The sequence below is a fragment of the Convolutriloba macropyga genome, chromosome 5, assembly GCF_964194025.1.
Source record: "Convolutriloba macropyga chromosome 5, txConMacr16.3, whole genome shotgun sequence".
NCBI classification, from domain to species: domain Eukaryota; kingdom Metazoa; phylum Xenacoelomorpha; order Acoela; family Convolutidae; genus Convolutriloba; species Convolutriloba macropyga.
This window is the reverse complement of record NC_134472.1, coordinates 28,866,541-28,883,074: the sequence shown is the minus strand read 5'-3', so window position 1 is coordinate 28,883,074 and position 16,534 is coordinate 28,866,541. Positions and strand designations below refer to the sequence as shown.

Genomic DNA, 16,534 nt, shown 5'->3' with positions numbered 1-16,534 from the left:
ACCGTTGCTTTTTCTAGGAAGCAAAAAACGATCTTCTACAATGTCTGGACTTTTTCTTCAATCATGTTCTTCATATCTGATTTTTCATTCCTGGTTGTTTTTCTTTAAGATTTGTGTATTAGACTCATTAAGGAGAGCTCCGATCAGCTCTCTATTGGCGAAATGTATATTAGTTTAGTAAAAACAAGACTTTCTTAGTGTGATGGTGTTCTCAGTTTTTACTTTCCTTTTTGTTTTTTGTATTTTTTTTGGCAAACTTCAAAGTGGAAAAAACGTTTTTCAGCTGCAATGACTGTTAACTATGGAAATTTTATTGATTTGAAACTGCAGTGGTTTTTCAAAAAAATTTTAGGCAAATTCAACTATCACTCCAAAGGTCTAAGAAATATCTGCGTTTCGCAAAGAGTCATTTTCTCTTTATGATTCTTCATCAATTTTTTTGGAGTTAGCTGGAGTTTTTTGTTCATATTTGTACTGTTTCTTTTGGCAGTTAATTTGTGCCCCATTTCCTCAACGACAGACAAGATCTCAGTCAAAGGCTGACGTAAATGAAATATTGTTGAAAATTGTTGGATTTTCTCATCTTTTTCTTTGAAATTTAATTCAGGAATTCTGTTTGTTTTTTCTGCTATCGCTGGTTCCACTCAATTCAAGTTACGACTATTAAATCACTCGTTAAGATATCAAGGTGCAATTTTTTTGCTGAACTATCAAAATATGTTTTTGAATTTGTGTTCTTATTGTCATTTACTGCCGTTTATTTTCAGCTAATCGCCCAAATTTTACAGCATGCTTAAAAAATCTTATCTGAGAATGCCAATTGTAATTAAAATTGTATTTAAATAGTGGTTAGCACGGCTGGATATTCATGCGGCTTTGTGTTTGGAGAACCATAGGGGTTGCAATTCGTTTGAAAAATGTACAGACTTTCAATTGACAATCAAGTTTGTTTTTACCAAATTGGTTCTTTCCTGACCAACTCGTTGATTTTTCTGATTGGGAAAATGCATTGACGTTGATCTACTATGAGCTGCGTATAGGCCCAGAGGTTTACTTTTTTGGCATTGACCATGTTTTGCTGCACAATTTTAAGTCATCAACCCACTGCTTTGACTTGTAAGCCCCTTATGTTGATTTACTAGTATCTGTTTTGCACAAAAAAAAAATCAAAAACTGTTTCCTCTAATTACCGAAGAGTCAAAAAGTTAATTGCTGTTGAAAAAATTATAAGAATGCAATTATAGTACTAGTAATTCCGATTCGACTCTCAGTAGCTACATCGATCCAGAAATACACTGAATCGATTCCTAAAGCTTCTTTTATAACTAGAAAAATTTTTGTTTGTTTTTTGAAGGTTTTGAACCAGGATGACAACGCTTGCCTAGAATTCGTCCTATTTGTATTTGTGGTCACACCCGGATCGAATTCGAATGGTTAACTTGTGGGAACTTGCAAGTTTCTTGCAAGTTCTTACAAGTTCACCATTCGGTCTCGACCCGGACGATGACATGATCACGATCCTAGCTTTTTTCCACTTTGACTGCGGTACCCTAAATTGTGAAATCCAGTGAATACTTTCGAAGAAGTTTCAGGTATCCATTGGCAAAGCTTGTACGGTTACAGTTCTGGAATGTCTATTTAAATGCTCGGGTTGTTGCGTTGTGGCTTGTTGAATAGTTTTAACTAACAAATTTTTGCTTCCCGGGCCGAGGAATTTACCGAAAAATAAACGAATTGCATTTTTGAGTTAAAATTTTAAAATATCTGCCGCTTGTTGCTTCTGCGTTTCCTGTTGTTGATGATATGACGTGTTCGTATCAAAACAAGAGGACTACTCAACGTCAGCCGCAAAAAAGAGAAAATGTTGTTTTGTTTGAGAACTACATTTGGGGCTCGAGGTGTTAATTTTTGTTTAATTCCGTTACTAGTGAAGCCGATGAGGACGATAAAATTTGCTCCTTTTCCACTATATTTGAGTTGTAATTTCAACAGAAGCAGAAATTCGCGGTTGAAGAGGTTTTGATTTTTTGAGCAAAATAATTTTTTAAAGCTTGATTAAATTTAATTTGAGGCTTCATTGACTTGAATTCAGTTGATTTCAGTTTAATTAATCACAGCGCAAGAGCTCATTGCCTGAGATTAGATCCACGAGCAGTTTGAAAATTGAATCTTTTGAAGTTAATTTCGAAAGATTTAATTTTCAAAAGTCTGGACAATGGCCTGAATTCGGACCGAATAGGGGCCATGTCCGTCTGTCAAGGTCTGATCAGAGACAACATCAAGCGCACCGAAAAATTCTCTTCTTGCACTCAGCATAAACACCGAAATCATGAACCGCAAAATCTACGAATGCCAAGCTTCCACTGCTCTAATGAAAATTTTGCTTAGGCAAATAAAAGATTCGGAAATTAATAACACTGAAAATTATTCTGCAGACTTAATTCAGATAAATTTTCTGGTAAAATTACCTGCAATTGCAGTTATGTTCAGGTATTGTGCAGGTAGTGTGCAGGAACGCCGAAATACCTGTACAATGCAGGTATATTTACATGCAATTTAAGGTAAATTCACATGCACCTTTTCAAAAGTGTTGTTTGGTTTGAGAAATACAATTGGTTCTCGAGATGCTGATATTTTTTAAACTCTGTTATTGGTGATGCCGATGAGGACGGTGGAATTTGCTCCATTTCCGCTATATTTTCGTTGTAAATTCAAAAAAAGCAGAAATCTGCGGCTAAAAAGATTTTGATTTTCTGAGCCCTTTTTTGAGGAGAATAGATATTTGAAGCGTATTTAAAGTATACGCTTCATTGATTTGAATTCCGCTGATGTCAGTTTGATTAATCATAGCGCAACAGCTAATTGCCTGAGTTTGGATCGATAAGAAGTTTGAAAATTGAAATTTTTAAATTAATTTATAATGACTTAATTTTCAAAAGTCTGGACAACGGCTTGAATTCGTTCTGATTAGAGGTCATTTCTTTCTGTCAGGGTTTGATCAGAGACAACATCGAGCGCACTTGGAGCGCATACGGTGTTTCGAGCGCACTTTGGTCCGATCAGAAAAAACTTTGGTCTGGGATGGTCTGCACCCCCTACTTACACATGTTTGAAGATACTGTCAAAGATATGTACGTTTATACTCATAGTGAATTTGCATTATACTCATAGTGAATATGCGTTAGGCAGATTGAAGCAGGCCGTTTAAATTTCTGTAAAGAATACTTCTATTCTGTAAAATGTTTTTTATATTCTCTCTATTCCGTTTAATTTTGGCTCTGGTCGTAAAGCCTAAACTAAATCATGCCGATCTACAAATTTCATATTTTGCACAAAGGTCAATTATAGTTTAATGAAGCAGCGAATTTCTGAAATTAACACAATTACAGCAATTCTGATGTCAGTTTTAATTATCACAGTGCAGGAGCTAATTGCCTAAATTTAGATCCTTGTAAAGTTTGAAAATTAAAGCTTTGAAATTAATTTTAACAGATTTAATTTTCAAAAAACTGGACAATGGCCTGAGTTCGGTCTGATTAGAGGACATTTCCGTCTGTGAAAGTCAGATCAGAGACAACAGCGAGCGCAATCGGTTTGCATACGGTGCTTCGAGCGCACATTATTCCTATCAGAATATACTTTGTTCTGGGTAGTCTAGGTTACTTCAGTATGGCACAGCTTAATCAGAGGTCACTTCCGGATGGCACCTGAACCTGTTTTTTTGCCTTAACCTGGGGATTTTTTCTGCTAGGGTCCCCACGTAACTTCCCATTTATTCATGTTTGAAGATACTTTTAAAATTAAGTACCTTCATACTCATAGTGAATTTGCATTATGTTCATAGTGAATTTGCAGTACGCAGATTGAAGCAGGCCATTTAAATTTCTTTAGAATAAATACTTATATCCTGTAGAGTATTTTTTTTCTTCCATCTGTTCGTTTTAGTTTTTACTCTGTTTATTAAGCCTAAGCTAAATCATGCCGTCTACAAAGTCTATGTTATGCAGAGACGTCATTTACAATTTAATGATGCTGCGAATTTTGAAATTAACACCTTTGCAGTAATTATGAAGTCAGTTTGATTAATCACAGCGCAAGAGCCATTGCCTGAATTTAGATCCACGGTTTAAAAACTAAAATTTTGAAATTGTTTTCAAAAGATTTAATTTTCAAAAAAGTGGACAATGGCCTGAATTCGGTCTGATTAGAGGTTATTTCTGTATGTCAAGGTCCGATTAGAGACAACATCGAGCGCCCTCGGAGCGCATACGGTGTTTCGAGCGCACTTCAGTCCGATCAGAAAGCGCTTTGTTCTGGGATGGTCTGATCAGTGGTTAATTTCGTCTGGCACGGTCTGATCAGAGGTCACTTCCGGATGGCACCTGAACCTGAGTAATTGGTGCCATAGCCCGGGGATTTTTTCTACTAGCGCCCCCTGCGTGGTTTTTCGCCCCCATTGATAAATGTTTAAAGATGCTGTTAAAATTAAGTACGTTTATACATGAACAAAATGCATTTATCAAAAGCTAGCACAGCTATGGTTTGAAAGTTTTTGCGTATTTCAACGGAAATTTGATACACATAATGTTAAAAATTTTGTAATTTATCATTTTTGGTGTTATCGGCTACAATAAGGGCTCGATTTTTCAATTTTTTTAGGAAACGATAGTTACACATAGGAAACCTATATATTATTCAGTGTGTATTCTAAAAGTGCCTTAAATTTACCTGGACACTCCAATGTTTCAATGGAATGCAAATATAGCTCTCATAATTCTCGAAGACTTAGATTGGGGGGGGGGGGGGTCCCGGGTCACCTCTTAGGAGTCATACAAGGATCATATATGATATCATACAAATCATAACGTATTTCCTAGTACGATTCTTGTGTGACTACTAAGAAATCATATATGACTACTAGGAAATCATATATGAACCTTGTATGACTACAAAGAAATCAAATATTATCCTAGTATTAATACCAAGAATCATACATCTATGTTTCATAAAATTTTAAGCATTTGTCTTTTAAAAGTTTCGTTTGGCAAGAACTCACTAATGTGATTCCCCGGCATCACTTTGTAATCCGCCAAAAGACCCAAACAAACAAAATCATTTGCAGAATTGGGCACTCAATTAAAGAGTAAGTCCAAAAAGATAAATTAATTTCTGATTTTCTCTGAAGCCAGATTATACCTATAAATGCTCATTTGTAAAAAAATAATTGAAAAATTTTTTGCAGATAACCTCAAATTCGTTTTCTGAATATATTTAAGTTAGTACTTATACTTTTAGCCCACTCAAAGAATTAAATGTGGAATGAAAATGCGATATAGTAATTTATCATGTCCTCTGACTACATTATACGGAAGTTAAACGGAACCAGTCAATGTTTATGTGTCATATATGATTTCCACGAAACTTTTTCAACATCAAAAGAAAATGAAAAATAGACAGTTCTCAGGCTTTGAATTTTTTTTGTATGATCCATGTTTGATTTCTAGGAAATCATATATGATACTTGTATGACTAATAAAAAATCATACAAATCATATATGACTTTGTACGAATACTAGGAATCATATATGAGCTAGTGTGACTGCTAAGAATTGTGTATGATGAGCAACCCGGGGTGTTAAAATAACGGCTATATAATGAGGGGGGGGGGCGCTAGTAGAAAAGATCCGGTTTACATCAACTAGTTAAAATCACCAGGGTCTTTTTAGCAGTCCCCCCCTTTGAGCGTAGATCTTACATAAATTCAACGCATTCAACGCTAATCTTACCTAATTTTGCGTTGAATTTTGGGGATCTTTTCAACAATTGCCCCCCCTCCTTTGCAAAAAGAGGGGATATTCTTGAGCAAATTTAAGCGAGTGATTTACTTACCAATCAGAGACGACTGATAACTTTCCACGCATGCGTATGCTAAGTTATACTAAATAGAATAACATACGCCATGCTATTTCAGTTAGCCGAATTCGAATACAAAGCGAAAAGAATTTCTGACTGGCGCGTCGATGGGCGCGCTTCGTGCGCGTTGCGGCTTTGCCGCGATAGCCAACCCTCGATTTCTGGATTACATCCCCAGCGCATGAGAGGCATGGCAGCCAATAGAGGTCCGCATGTGAGCTTAAACTAATATTCGGCTCTCTATCCTATAGGCCAATATTTTTGTAAAGCATAGCACAGAAGGGGGATTCTCTACTAGGTAACAAAGGGGGGCAAATGTTGAAAAGATCCTTAAAATTGCCTTATTATCTGCAATTTTTCATATATCCGTCCCGGGCCGAGGAATTTGGCCAAAATTATGTAAGATCAGCGGCAACTAGCGTTGACAAGTCGGAAAATTCACCGCAATTTTCTTACATAATTTTGCGTTGAATGTGTTAAATTTGAAGACAAATTTCAACGCAATCAACGCAAAAGTACGTAAGTTAATTGTGGTGAATTTTCCGACTTGTCAACGATAGTTGCCGCTGATCTTACCTACTTAGCGTTGAATTTAGCGTAGATCTTACGTAATTAGCGTTTAATTTAGCGTAGATCTTACATATTTTTGCGTTGAATTTAGCGTTGATCTTACAAAAAATCAAAGCATCCACTTGAACTATTAACCTCCAGTTGCGTATGGGACTCGAACTGCTGACCTCTTGTATGCTCGTCGCCTTTTCTACCATTGTGCCACAGTACTTTGTTTTTCTTTAGAGCCGCAATTCTTATAAAGCGTAGATCTTGCATATTTTGCGTTTAATTTAGCGCAGATCTCACATATTTTGCGTTGACTTGGCGTAGTATTTAACTTAGCATATTCAACGCGTTTAACATGTGAGGCGTACTGGGAAAAATTTAAATTTTTTAAAAAGTTTTGAATATTTGAATTCCTAAAATGGTCTGAAATGGTTTTTGCACGGTAAGAGAGCACTCGAAGATTATTTTTTGCTGACTTCATTTTTCTCACTTGTGCAGTATAGGGGTTGAAACAGTAAAAATATTAATATTTCGAAAAAGAAAATTGAAAAATTTGAAATCGTAACATGGTCTGAATTGGATTTTGCAATAGAAAAGAGCACTAAAAATGATTTTTTTCTGACCGCATGTTTCTCACCTTCGCATCATAGGGTTCGAAACAGTGAAAAATTTTGTGCAGTATAGTGGGTCGAAACAGTAAAAAATAATGCTTCGAAAAAACTTGAAAATTTGAAATTGTAAAATGGTCTGAATTAGCGTATAGGGTCGAAACAGTGACAAAAAAGACTTTTTGAAAAAAAAATTGAAAAACTTTTGAAATCGTAAAGTGGTCTGGAATGGAATGGAAAGATTAGCGTTGAATGCGTTGAATTTTTGTAATATCAATGCTAATTTCAACGCTAAATATGTAAGATCTACGCCAAAATTCAACGCAAAATTATGTAAGATTAGCGTTGAATGCGTTGAATTTATGTAAGATCAACGGTAAATTCAACGCTAAACATGTAAGATGTACGCTAAAACTCAATGCTAAATATGTAAGATCTACGCCAAAATTCAACGCAAAATTATGTAAGAATAGCGTTGAATGCATTGAATTTATGTAAGATCTACGCCAAAATTCAACGCAAAATTATAAGATTACCGTTGAACGCGCTGAATTTATTTAAGATCAACGCTAAATTCAACGCTAAATTTCTAAGATCTACGCTAAAATTCAACGCAAAATTATGTAAGATTAGCGTTGAATGCGTTGAATTTATGTAAGATCAACGCTAAATTCGACGCTAAACATGTAAGATGTACGCTAAAATTCAACGCTAAATATGTAAGATCTACGCCAAAATTCAACGCAAAATTATGTAAGAATAGCGTTGAATGCATTGAATTTATGTAAGATCTACGCCAAAATTCAACGCAAAATTATAAGATTACCGTTGAACGCGCTGAATTTATTTAAGATCAACGCTAAATTCAACGCTAAATTTCTAAGATCTACGCTAAAATTCAGCGCAAAATTATGTAAGATTAGCGTTGAATGCGTTGAATTTATGTAAGATCAACGCTAAATTCGACGCTAAACATGTAAGATGTACGCTAAAATTCAACGCTAAATATGTAAGATCTACGCCAAAATTCAACGCAAAATTATGTAAGAATAGCGTTGAATGCATTGAATTTATGTATGATCTATGCCAAAATTCAACGCAAAACTATGTAAGATTAGCGTTGAATGCGTTGAATTTATGTAAGATCAACGCTAAATTCAACGCTAATTATGTAAGATGTACGCTAAAATTCAACGCTAAATATGTAAGATCTACGCCAAAATTCAACGCAAAATTATGTAAGAATAGCGTTGAATGCATTGAATTTATGTAAGATCTACGCCAAAATTCAACGCAAAATTATAAGATTACCGTTGAACGCGCTGAATTTATTTAAGATCAACGCTAAATTCAACGCTAAATTTCTAAGATCTACGCTAAAATTCAACGCAAAATTATGTAAGATTAGCGTTGAATGCGTTGAATTTATGTAAGATCAACGCTAAATTCGACGCTAAACATGTAAGATGTACGCTAAAATTCAACGCTAAATATGTAAGATCTACGCCAAAATTCAACGCAAAATTATGTAAGAATAGCGTTGAATGCATTGAATTTATGTAAGATATATGCCAAAGTTCAACGCAAAACTATGTAAGATTAGCGTTGAATGCGTTGAATTTATGTAAGATCAACGCTAAATTCAACGCTAATTATGTAAGATCTACGCTAAAATTCAACGCTAAATATGTAAGATCTACGCCGAAATTCAACGCAAAATTATGTAAGAATAGCGTTAAATGCATTGAATTTATGTAAGATCTATGCCAAAATTCAACGCAAAACTATGTAAGATTAGCGTTGAATGCGTTGAATTTATGTAAGATCAACGCTAAATTCAACGCTAATTATGTAAGATCTACGCTAAAATTCAACGCTAAATATGTAAGATCTACGCTAAAATTCAACGCTAAATATGTAACATCTACGCCAAAATTGGATCTTTTCAACTATTGCCCCCCCTTTTGTACCTCGTAGAGAATCGCTACCCCTTTTGAGCTATACTTTACCACAATATCTTTTGGCCTACAATTTAGCCGAATATTAGGTTAAGCGCAATTGCGGACCGCTGTTCATGGCCATGCCTCTCACGCGCTGTGGGATGTAATCCGGAAATTGCGGGTCGGTTATCGCGGCGAAGCCGCAACGCGCGCGAAGCGCGCCCACCGACCCGCCAGTCAGAAATTCTTTTCGCTTTGTATTCGAATTCGGCTAATTGAAATAGCATGGCGTATGTTATTCTATTTAGTATAACTTAGCATACGCATGCGTGGAAAGTTATCAGTCGTCTCTGATTGGTTAACAAGTCGCTCGCTTAAAATCTATTCAAGAATAGCCCCCCCTCTTTTTGCAAAAGGGGAGGGGCAATTGTTGAAAAGATCCCCAAAATTCAACGCAAAATTAGGTAAGATTAGCGTTGAATGCGTTGAATTTATGTAAGATCTACGCTCAGGCGTAGATCATACATAAATTCAACGCATTCAACGCCAATCTTACATAATTTTGCGTTTTTTTAGCGTTGACACCTCGGCCCGGGGTGTGTATACGCTTAAATTACATCACGCTCCCACTCCGATGAATGGCCAATCAGATTGCAGCACGTCGCTTAAATTTCAGCCTGTTCTGTAATGCTCTGTCGGCTAATATTGCCGACACCACTATTTCTATTTCTCAGAAATACTCTTTATTTATACGCATAGTTGAATTTGCTTTACGCAGATTGAAGCACGTCGCTTAAATTTCTGTAGAATAAATACTTCTATTATATAGAAGTATTATTTATATTCTTTCTATTCCTTTTGCTTTTCGCTCTGATCGTTAAGCCGAAACTAAATCATGCCGATCTACGATAGTTTATAATTATACACAAACGTCATTTACAATTTAATGATGCTGCGAACTTTTGGAATTAACACATTTACAGTAATTCAAATTTGGATATAATGTAAGCAGACATAATAAACGTGTTTTCACTATCTTTCGTAGGATTGGCTTTATGGCAGTAATTTGTTTTTGACAACCGGTGACAAAAATCCATCCAATCTTGAACCGGTGTCGGCAATTTGCTATGACTAAAATAAGGGATCTCTAAGGACCAAAAAGTACATTTTCGGGGGTACAAACAGACTGGTTTTTTAGGACGGGTGGGGGTTCTGATCAGTTTCTATCCATTGCCCCGTTTGGAGAACCTTACGCTTTCGATCTACTGTTCTTTCGAATTACTGTCCGACCCTTTTTCTTTCGGTGTATATGTTTCTTTCATCACATTGACGTCATTCTCGTCTTTCGTGCCCGTAATTCCCGAATTTCTCACGGTAGAACAAAGACTAATTTTAGAAACTTGTTTCATTCTCGGTAGGCTAAATGCACATTCATTTGAAAGTAGCAATCACTACAATCGGCCTTCAGTTATCTTGAAAGCATTTTTTTATACAAACGCGTGCAGTTTAATTCGGATGTGTAGCGCTGTGTAACGAATATTAGCCGGTGTAAAAATTAGCCGAAAAAGTCAAAATCGCGGGCAATGGCCATGCCTGATCGGTTGATGGGACTTGCTATGAATCTAACCGAACAAAATATTACGATCAAACATGTTATTCTCAAAATAACGGTTGCGTGTTCTCAAGTCGGATTGGTTAATGATGCTAGTAAAATTGGCCGTCAGGGCATTTAGCCGACAACGGAAAATGAGAAATTTCTGTCATTTTCACATTGTTCTGATGAAATCTGTCGGCCACTTGGCGTGTCTTCTAATTTGTGTGTCGGCTAATACCCCCAGCCCCCTTCAATCCTTCCTTATCGTCTTCAAACCAGTTAGAACGCCTTCATTTGTTCATGTAAATACCCGGACGTGTGATTGTGTTTTCAGAAGTAATCATTTAATGTGAACTTATTACTATGTAATTAATAGCAAGACGAGATATAGACAACCATCGAGAAGCGTTCAATTATCGTATTTTAAGTCATTTTCTTTATCTTCTCGTACATTTGTCATAAGCATTTGAAGCCATCAATATGTTACGTATATACTCTTTTACTACAAATAAATTTAACACGAACAATTTTGAATTGTTCTTTTTCCTTTCCTGTTGGTATATATTTTAGGTGACGTTCAACTATGCCGACGTAATACTATGCCGATTATAAGAGTGCCGAAAATTTATTCATTTTTCTCCCGATAAATTTCTAAACCAATCAAATCACTTTAACTGAAATGAGCGCATAATTTCTGAACCAATCACAATGAAGTTGTGAGATTTTGGATTTTATTATTTATCAGGACAATATAATTGGAGGAAGAAATATTTAAAACAAACAATGATAATTGCGGGCCACGGCCATGCCTCAGCGGCCCCTGGGACTTGATATGAATCTATCACAACCGACTACTGACCAGCGTGCCCTGGTTGCTTTGAAAACAACAGTCGGTTAGCATTTAATTGATAATTAATTGGTAATAGCAGTTTCGAAATTTATCGGGTGAAAAATAGTATAAATTTTCGGCACTCTTATAATCGGCATAGTATTACGTCGGCATAGTTGTACGTAATCATATTTTAACAGCCAAAACAGAAGTATCCAGGCTCCTACGAGTTAACTTTACCCATTTTATTCTGTGTGCAATTACGACGTGAAAATTAGCTGAGAGTGTCTCCTTATTAACGGATCGACTTTTTGGGCCAGATCCTAGTTTGCTGCTTTCTTTTATGTTTTCGCTACAACTATACATAATGCTAATGGTGGACAAGATATTGGCCTAAAGGGCGTTTATGACATCCAAAAATGAAAGCTGTAGCTGGCAGTTTACGTAAAATGACCCAGATTGAGGTGCCATCCGGAAGTGACCTCTGATCATACCGTTCCAGATCAAAGTAATATGTGATCAGACTGATGTGCGCTCTAAACCTCGTGTCTGCTCGAGCTGTGGTCGAAATTGTCGCTGATCAGACCCCGGACGGAAGTGACCATTGATCAGACCAAAATCACCATTGTCCAGACTTTTGTGCGCTCGAACCAACTGATTCCAGGCCGTGTAATTTTGGTCCGGAAACATCATGTGCGGTCGACTTGGGTCTGATCAGAGGTCAATTCCGTCTGGCACCTCAATATGATCCACCAATGAGATCCGTTGATCAATTAGAATAATACTCAGCTACAGTTCTCATTTTCTTGCCGGCTAAACGCACTGTCAGGCAATCCTAGCATCTTTTCTAGGGGTGGCCGCCGTATTGGCGGCCAGGGCGTTTCGCCGACAACCAAAAAATGAAAAATTTAGCCGACAATTTCAGTAAAATTAGCGATAAAATTTATTTTGAAGATGTGATTGGTCAATTTAAAATACTATTTCGTAAGCGCGCAAGTATACCGTCAACTAGCGTAACGAAGGTCTATCCGTGGTCGCAACCTCCGAAAAACGAAAAATAATTCAATTGACAATTAAATTGGATTTCATGATTTGTCATCAACACAACAGATTAGCAGTTTAATTAATCTAATATCCGTTTTTTTTTTCACAAGAAGAAGCAGGCCTCTATTACAATATGCTTTTGTTCTCCCCACTTAGGTCAGGTACGAAGGAAAACTTTTTATTGGAGGCATCAACATAGCTAGAGGTCTTTCTTCTGGATACATGCTGTTGCTTTTCGGTTGATGACCTTTTCAAATTGAACCCATTTTAAGTTCCTCGCGCAAGCACCGCCGTCAATGTGATTTTAGTTTGATGTCCCTCTCTTCGGTGACAAAACATCAGAGCGCTAATGACTGGCGTTAAAATTTGTTTTCCCTATTGATTGGGTAACATTTAAAAAAGATTTTTGAATCCATGCCAGCAGACATTTAGTCTACAAGTACGCTGCCCTCTCAATTTTGGTAATAAATATTTGATAACTTTTATCTACGCTCGACGCTAAACATGTAAGATGTACGCTAAAATTCAACGCTAAATATGTAAGATCTACGCCAAAATTCAACGCAAAATTATGTAAGAATAGCGTTGAATGCATTGAATTTATGTAAGATCTACGCCAAAATTCAACGCAAAATTATAAGATTACCGTTGAACGCGCTGAATTTATTTAAGATCAACGCTAAATTCAACGCTAAATTTCTAAGATCTACGCTAAAATTCAGCGCAAAATTATGTAAGATTAGCGTTGAATGCGTTGAATTTATGTAAGATCAACGCTAAATTCGACGCTAAACATGTAAGATGTACGCTAAAATTCAACGCTAAATATGTAAGATCTACGCCAAAATTCAACGCAAAATTATGTAAGAATAGCGTTGAATGCATTGAATTTATGTATGATCTATGCCAAAATTCAACGCAAAACTATGTAAGATTAGCGTTGAATGCGTTGAATTTATGTAAGATCAACGCTAAATTCAACGCTAATTATGTAAGATGTACGCTAAAATTCAACGCTAAATATGTAAGATCTACGCCAAAATTCAACGCAAAATTATGTAAGAATAGCGTTGAATGCATTGAATTTATGTAAGATCTACGCCAAAATTCAACGCAAAATTATAAGATTACCGTTGAACGCGCTGAATTTATTTAAGATCAACGCTAAATTCAACGCTAAATTTCTAAGATCTACGCTAAAATTCAACGCAAAATTATGTAAGATTAGCGTTGAATGCGTTGAATTTATGTAAGATCAACGCTAAATTCGACGCTAAACATGTAAGATGTACGCTAAAATTCAACGCTAAATATGTAAGATCTACGCCAAAATTCAACGCAAAATTATGTAAGAATAGCGTTGAATGCATTGAATTTATGTAAGATATATGCCAAAGTTCAACGCAAAACTATGTAAGATTAGCGTTGAATGCGTTGAATTTATGTAAGATCAACGCTAAATTCAACGCTAATTATGTAAGATCTACGCTAAAATTCAACGCTAAATATGTAAGATCTACGCCGAAATTCAACGCAAAATTATGTAAGAATAGCGTTAAATGCATTGAATTTATGTAAGATCTATGCCAAAATTCAACGCAAAACTATGTAAGATTAGCGTTGAATGCGTTGAATTTATGTAAGATCAACGCTAAATTCAACGCTAATTATGTAAGATCTACGCTAAAATTCAACGCTAAATATGTAAGATCTACGCTAAAATTCAACGCTAAATATGTAACATCTACGCCAAAATTGGATCTTTTCAACTATTGCCCCCCCTTTTGTACCTCGTAGAGAATCGCTACCCCTTTTGAGCTATACTTTACCACAATATCTTTTGGCCTACAATTTAGCCGAATATTAGGTTAAGCGCAATTGCGGACCGCTGTTCATGGCCATGCCTCTCACGCGCTGTGGGATGTAATCCGGAAATTGCGGGTCGGTTATCGCGGCGAAGCCGCAACGCGCGCGAAGCGCGCCCACCGACCCGCCAGTCAGAAATTCTTTTCGCTTTGTATTCGAATTCGGCTAATTGAAATAGCATGGCGTATGTTATTCTATTTAGTATAACTTAGCATACGCATGCGTGGAAAGTTATCAGTCGTCTCTGATTGGTTAACAAGTCGCTCGCTTAAAATCTATTCAAGAATAGCCCCCCCTCTTTTTGCAAAAGGGGAGGGGCAATTGTTGAAAAGATCCCCAAAATTCAACGCAAAATTAGGTAAGATTAGCGTTGAATGCGTTGAATTTATGTAAGATCTACGCTCAGGCGTAGATCATACATAAATTCAACGCATTCAACGCCAATCTTACATAATTTTGCGTTTTTTTAGCGTTGACACCTCGGCCCGGGGTGTGTATACGCTTAAATTACATCACGCTCCCACTCCGATGAATGGCCAATCAGATTGCAGCACGTCGCTTAAATTTCAGCCTGTTCTGTAATGCTCTGTCGGCTAATATTGCCGACACCACTATTTCTATTTCTCAGAAATACTCTTTATTTATACGCATAGTTGAATTTGCTTTACGCAGATTGAAGCACGTCGCTTAAATTTCTGTAGAATAAATACTTCTATTATATAGAAGTATTATTTATATTCTTTCTATTCCTTTTGCTTTTCGCTCTGATCGTTAAGCCGAAACTAAATCATGCCGATCTACGATAGTTTATAATTATACACAAACGTCATTTACAATTTAATGATGCTGCGAACTTTTGGAATTAACACATTTACAGTAATTCAAATTTGGATATAATGTAAGCAGACATAATAAACGTGTTTTCACTATCTTTCGTAGGATTGGCTTTATGGCAGTAATTTGTTTTTGACAACCGGTGACAAAAATCCATCCAATCTTGAACCGGTGTCGGCAATTTGCTATGACTAAAATAAGGGATCTCTAAGGACCAAAAAGTACATTTTCGGGGGTACAAACAGACTGGTTTTTTAGGACGGGTGGGGGTTCTGATCAGTTTCTATCCATTGCCCCGTTTGGAGAACCTTACGCTTTCGATCTACTGTTCTTTCGAATTACTGTCCGACCCTTTTTCTTTCGGTGTATATGTTTCTTTCATCACATTGACGTCATTCTCGTCTTTCGTGCCCGTAATTCCCGAATTTCTCACGGTAGAACAAAGACTAATTTTAGAAACTTGTTTCATTCTCGGTAGGCTAAATGCACATTCATTTGAAAGTAGCAATCACTACAATCGGCCTTCAGTTATCTTGAAAGCATTTTTTTATACAAACGCGTGCAGTTTAATTCGGATGTGTAGCGCTGTGTAACGAATATTAGCCGGTGTAAAAATTAGCCGAAAAAGTCAAAATCGCGGGCAATGGCCATGCCTGATCGGTTGATGGGACTTGCTATGAATCTAACCGAACAAAATATTACGATCAAACATGTTATTCTCAAAATAACGGTTGCGTGTTCTCAAGTCGGATTGGTTAATGATGCTAGTAAAATTGGCCGTCAGGGCATTTAGCCGACAACGGAAAATGAGAAATTTCTGTCATTTTCACATTGTTCTGATGAAATCTGTCGGCCACTTGGCGTGTCTTCTAATTTGTGTGTCGGCTAATACCCCCAGCCCCCTTCAATCCTTCCTTATCGTCTTCAAACCAGTTAGAACGCCTTCATTTGTTCATGTAAATACCCGGACGTGTGATTGTGTTTTCAGAAGTAATCATTTAATGTGAACTTATTACTATGTAATTAATAGCAAGACGAGATATAGACAACCATCGAGAAGCGTTCAATTATCGTATTTTAAGTCATTTTCTTTATCTTCTCGTACATTTGTCATAAGCATTTGAAGCCATCAATATGTTACGTATATACTCTTTTACTACAAATAAATTTAACACGAACAATTTTGAATTGTTCTTTTTCCTTTCCTGTTGGTATATATTTTAGGTGACGTTCAACTATGCCGACGTAATACTATGCCGATTATAAGAGTGCCGAAAATTTATTCATTTTTCTCCCGATAAATTTCTAAACCAATCAAATCACTTTAACTGAAATGAGCGCATAATTT

The 16,534-nt window shown here is 36.4% G+C and overlaps 1 protein-coding gene across 8 annotated transcripts in view; it reads left to right on the top strand.

Moving 5' to 3' along the window:
- Positions 1-16,190: 16,190 nt before the first annotated feature.
- LOC142339295 (uncharacterized) overlaps positions 16,191-16,534 on the top strand; it is a 44,071-nt gene continuing 43,727 nt past the window's right edge. For 7 of the 8 annotated variants that reach the window (XM_075389226.1, XM_075389225.1, XM_075389224.1 and 4 more), the window contains exon 1: positions 16,191-16,410. The gene's annotated coding sequence lies outside the window, so the exon portion shown is untranslated. The remainder of the gene's footprint in view (positions 16,411-16,534) is intronic. The other variant, XM_075389222.1, reaches the window with a different exon arrangement.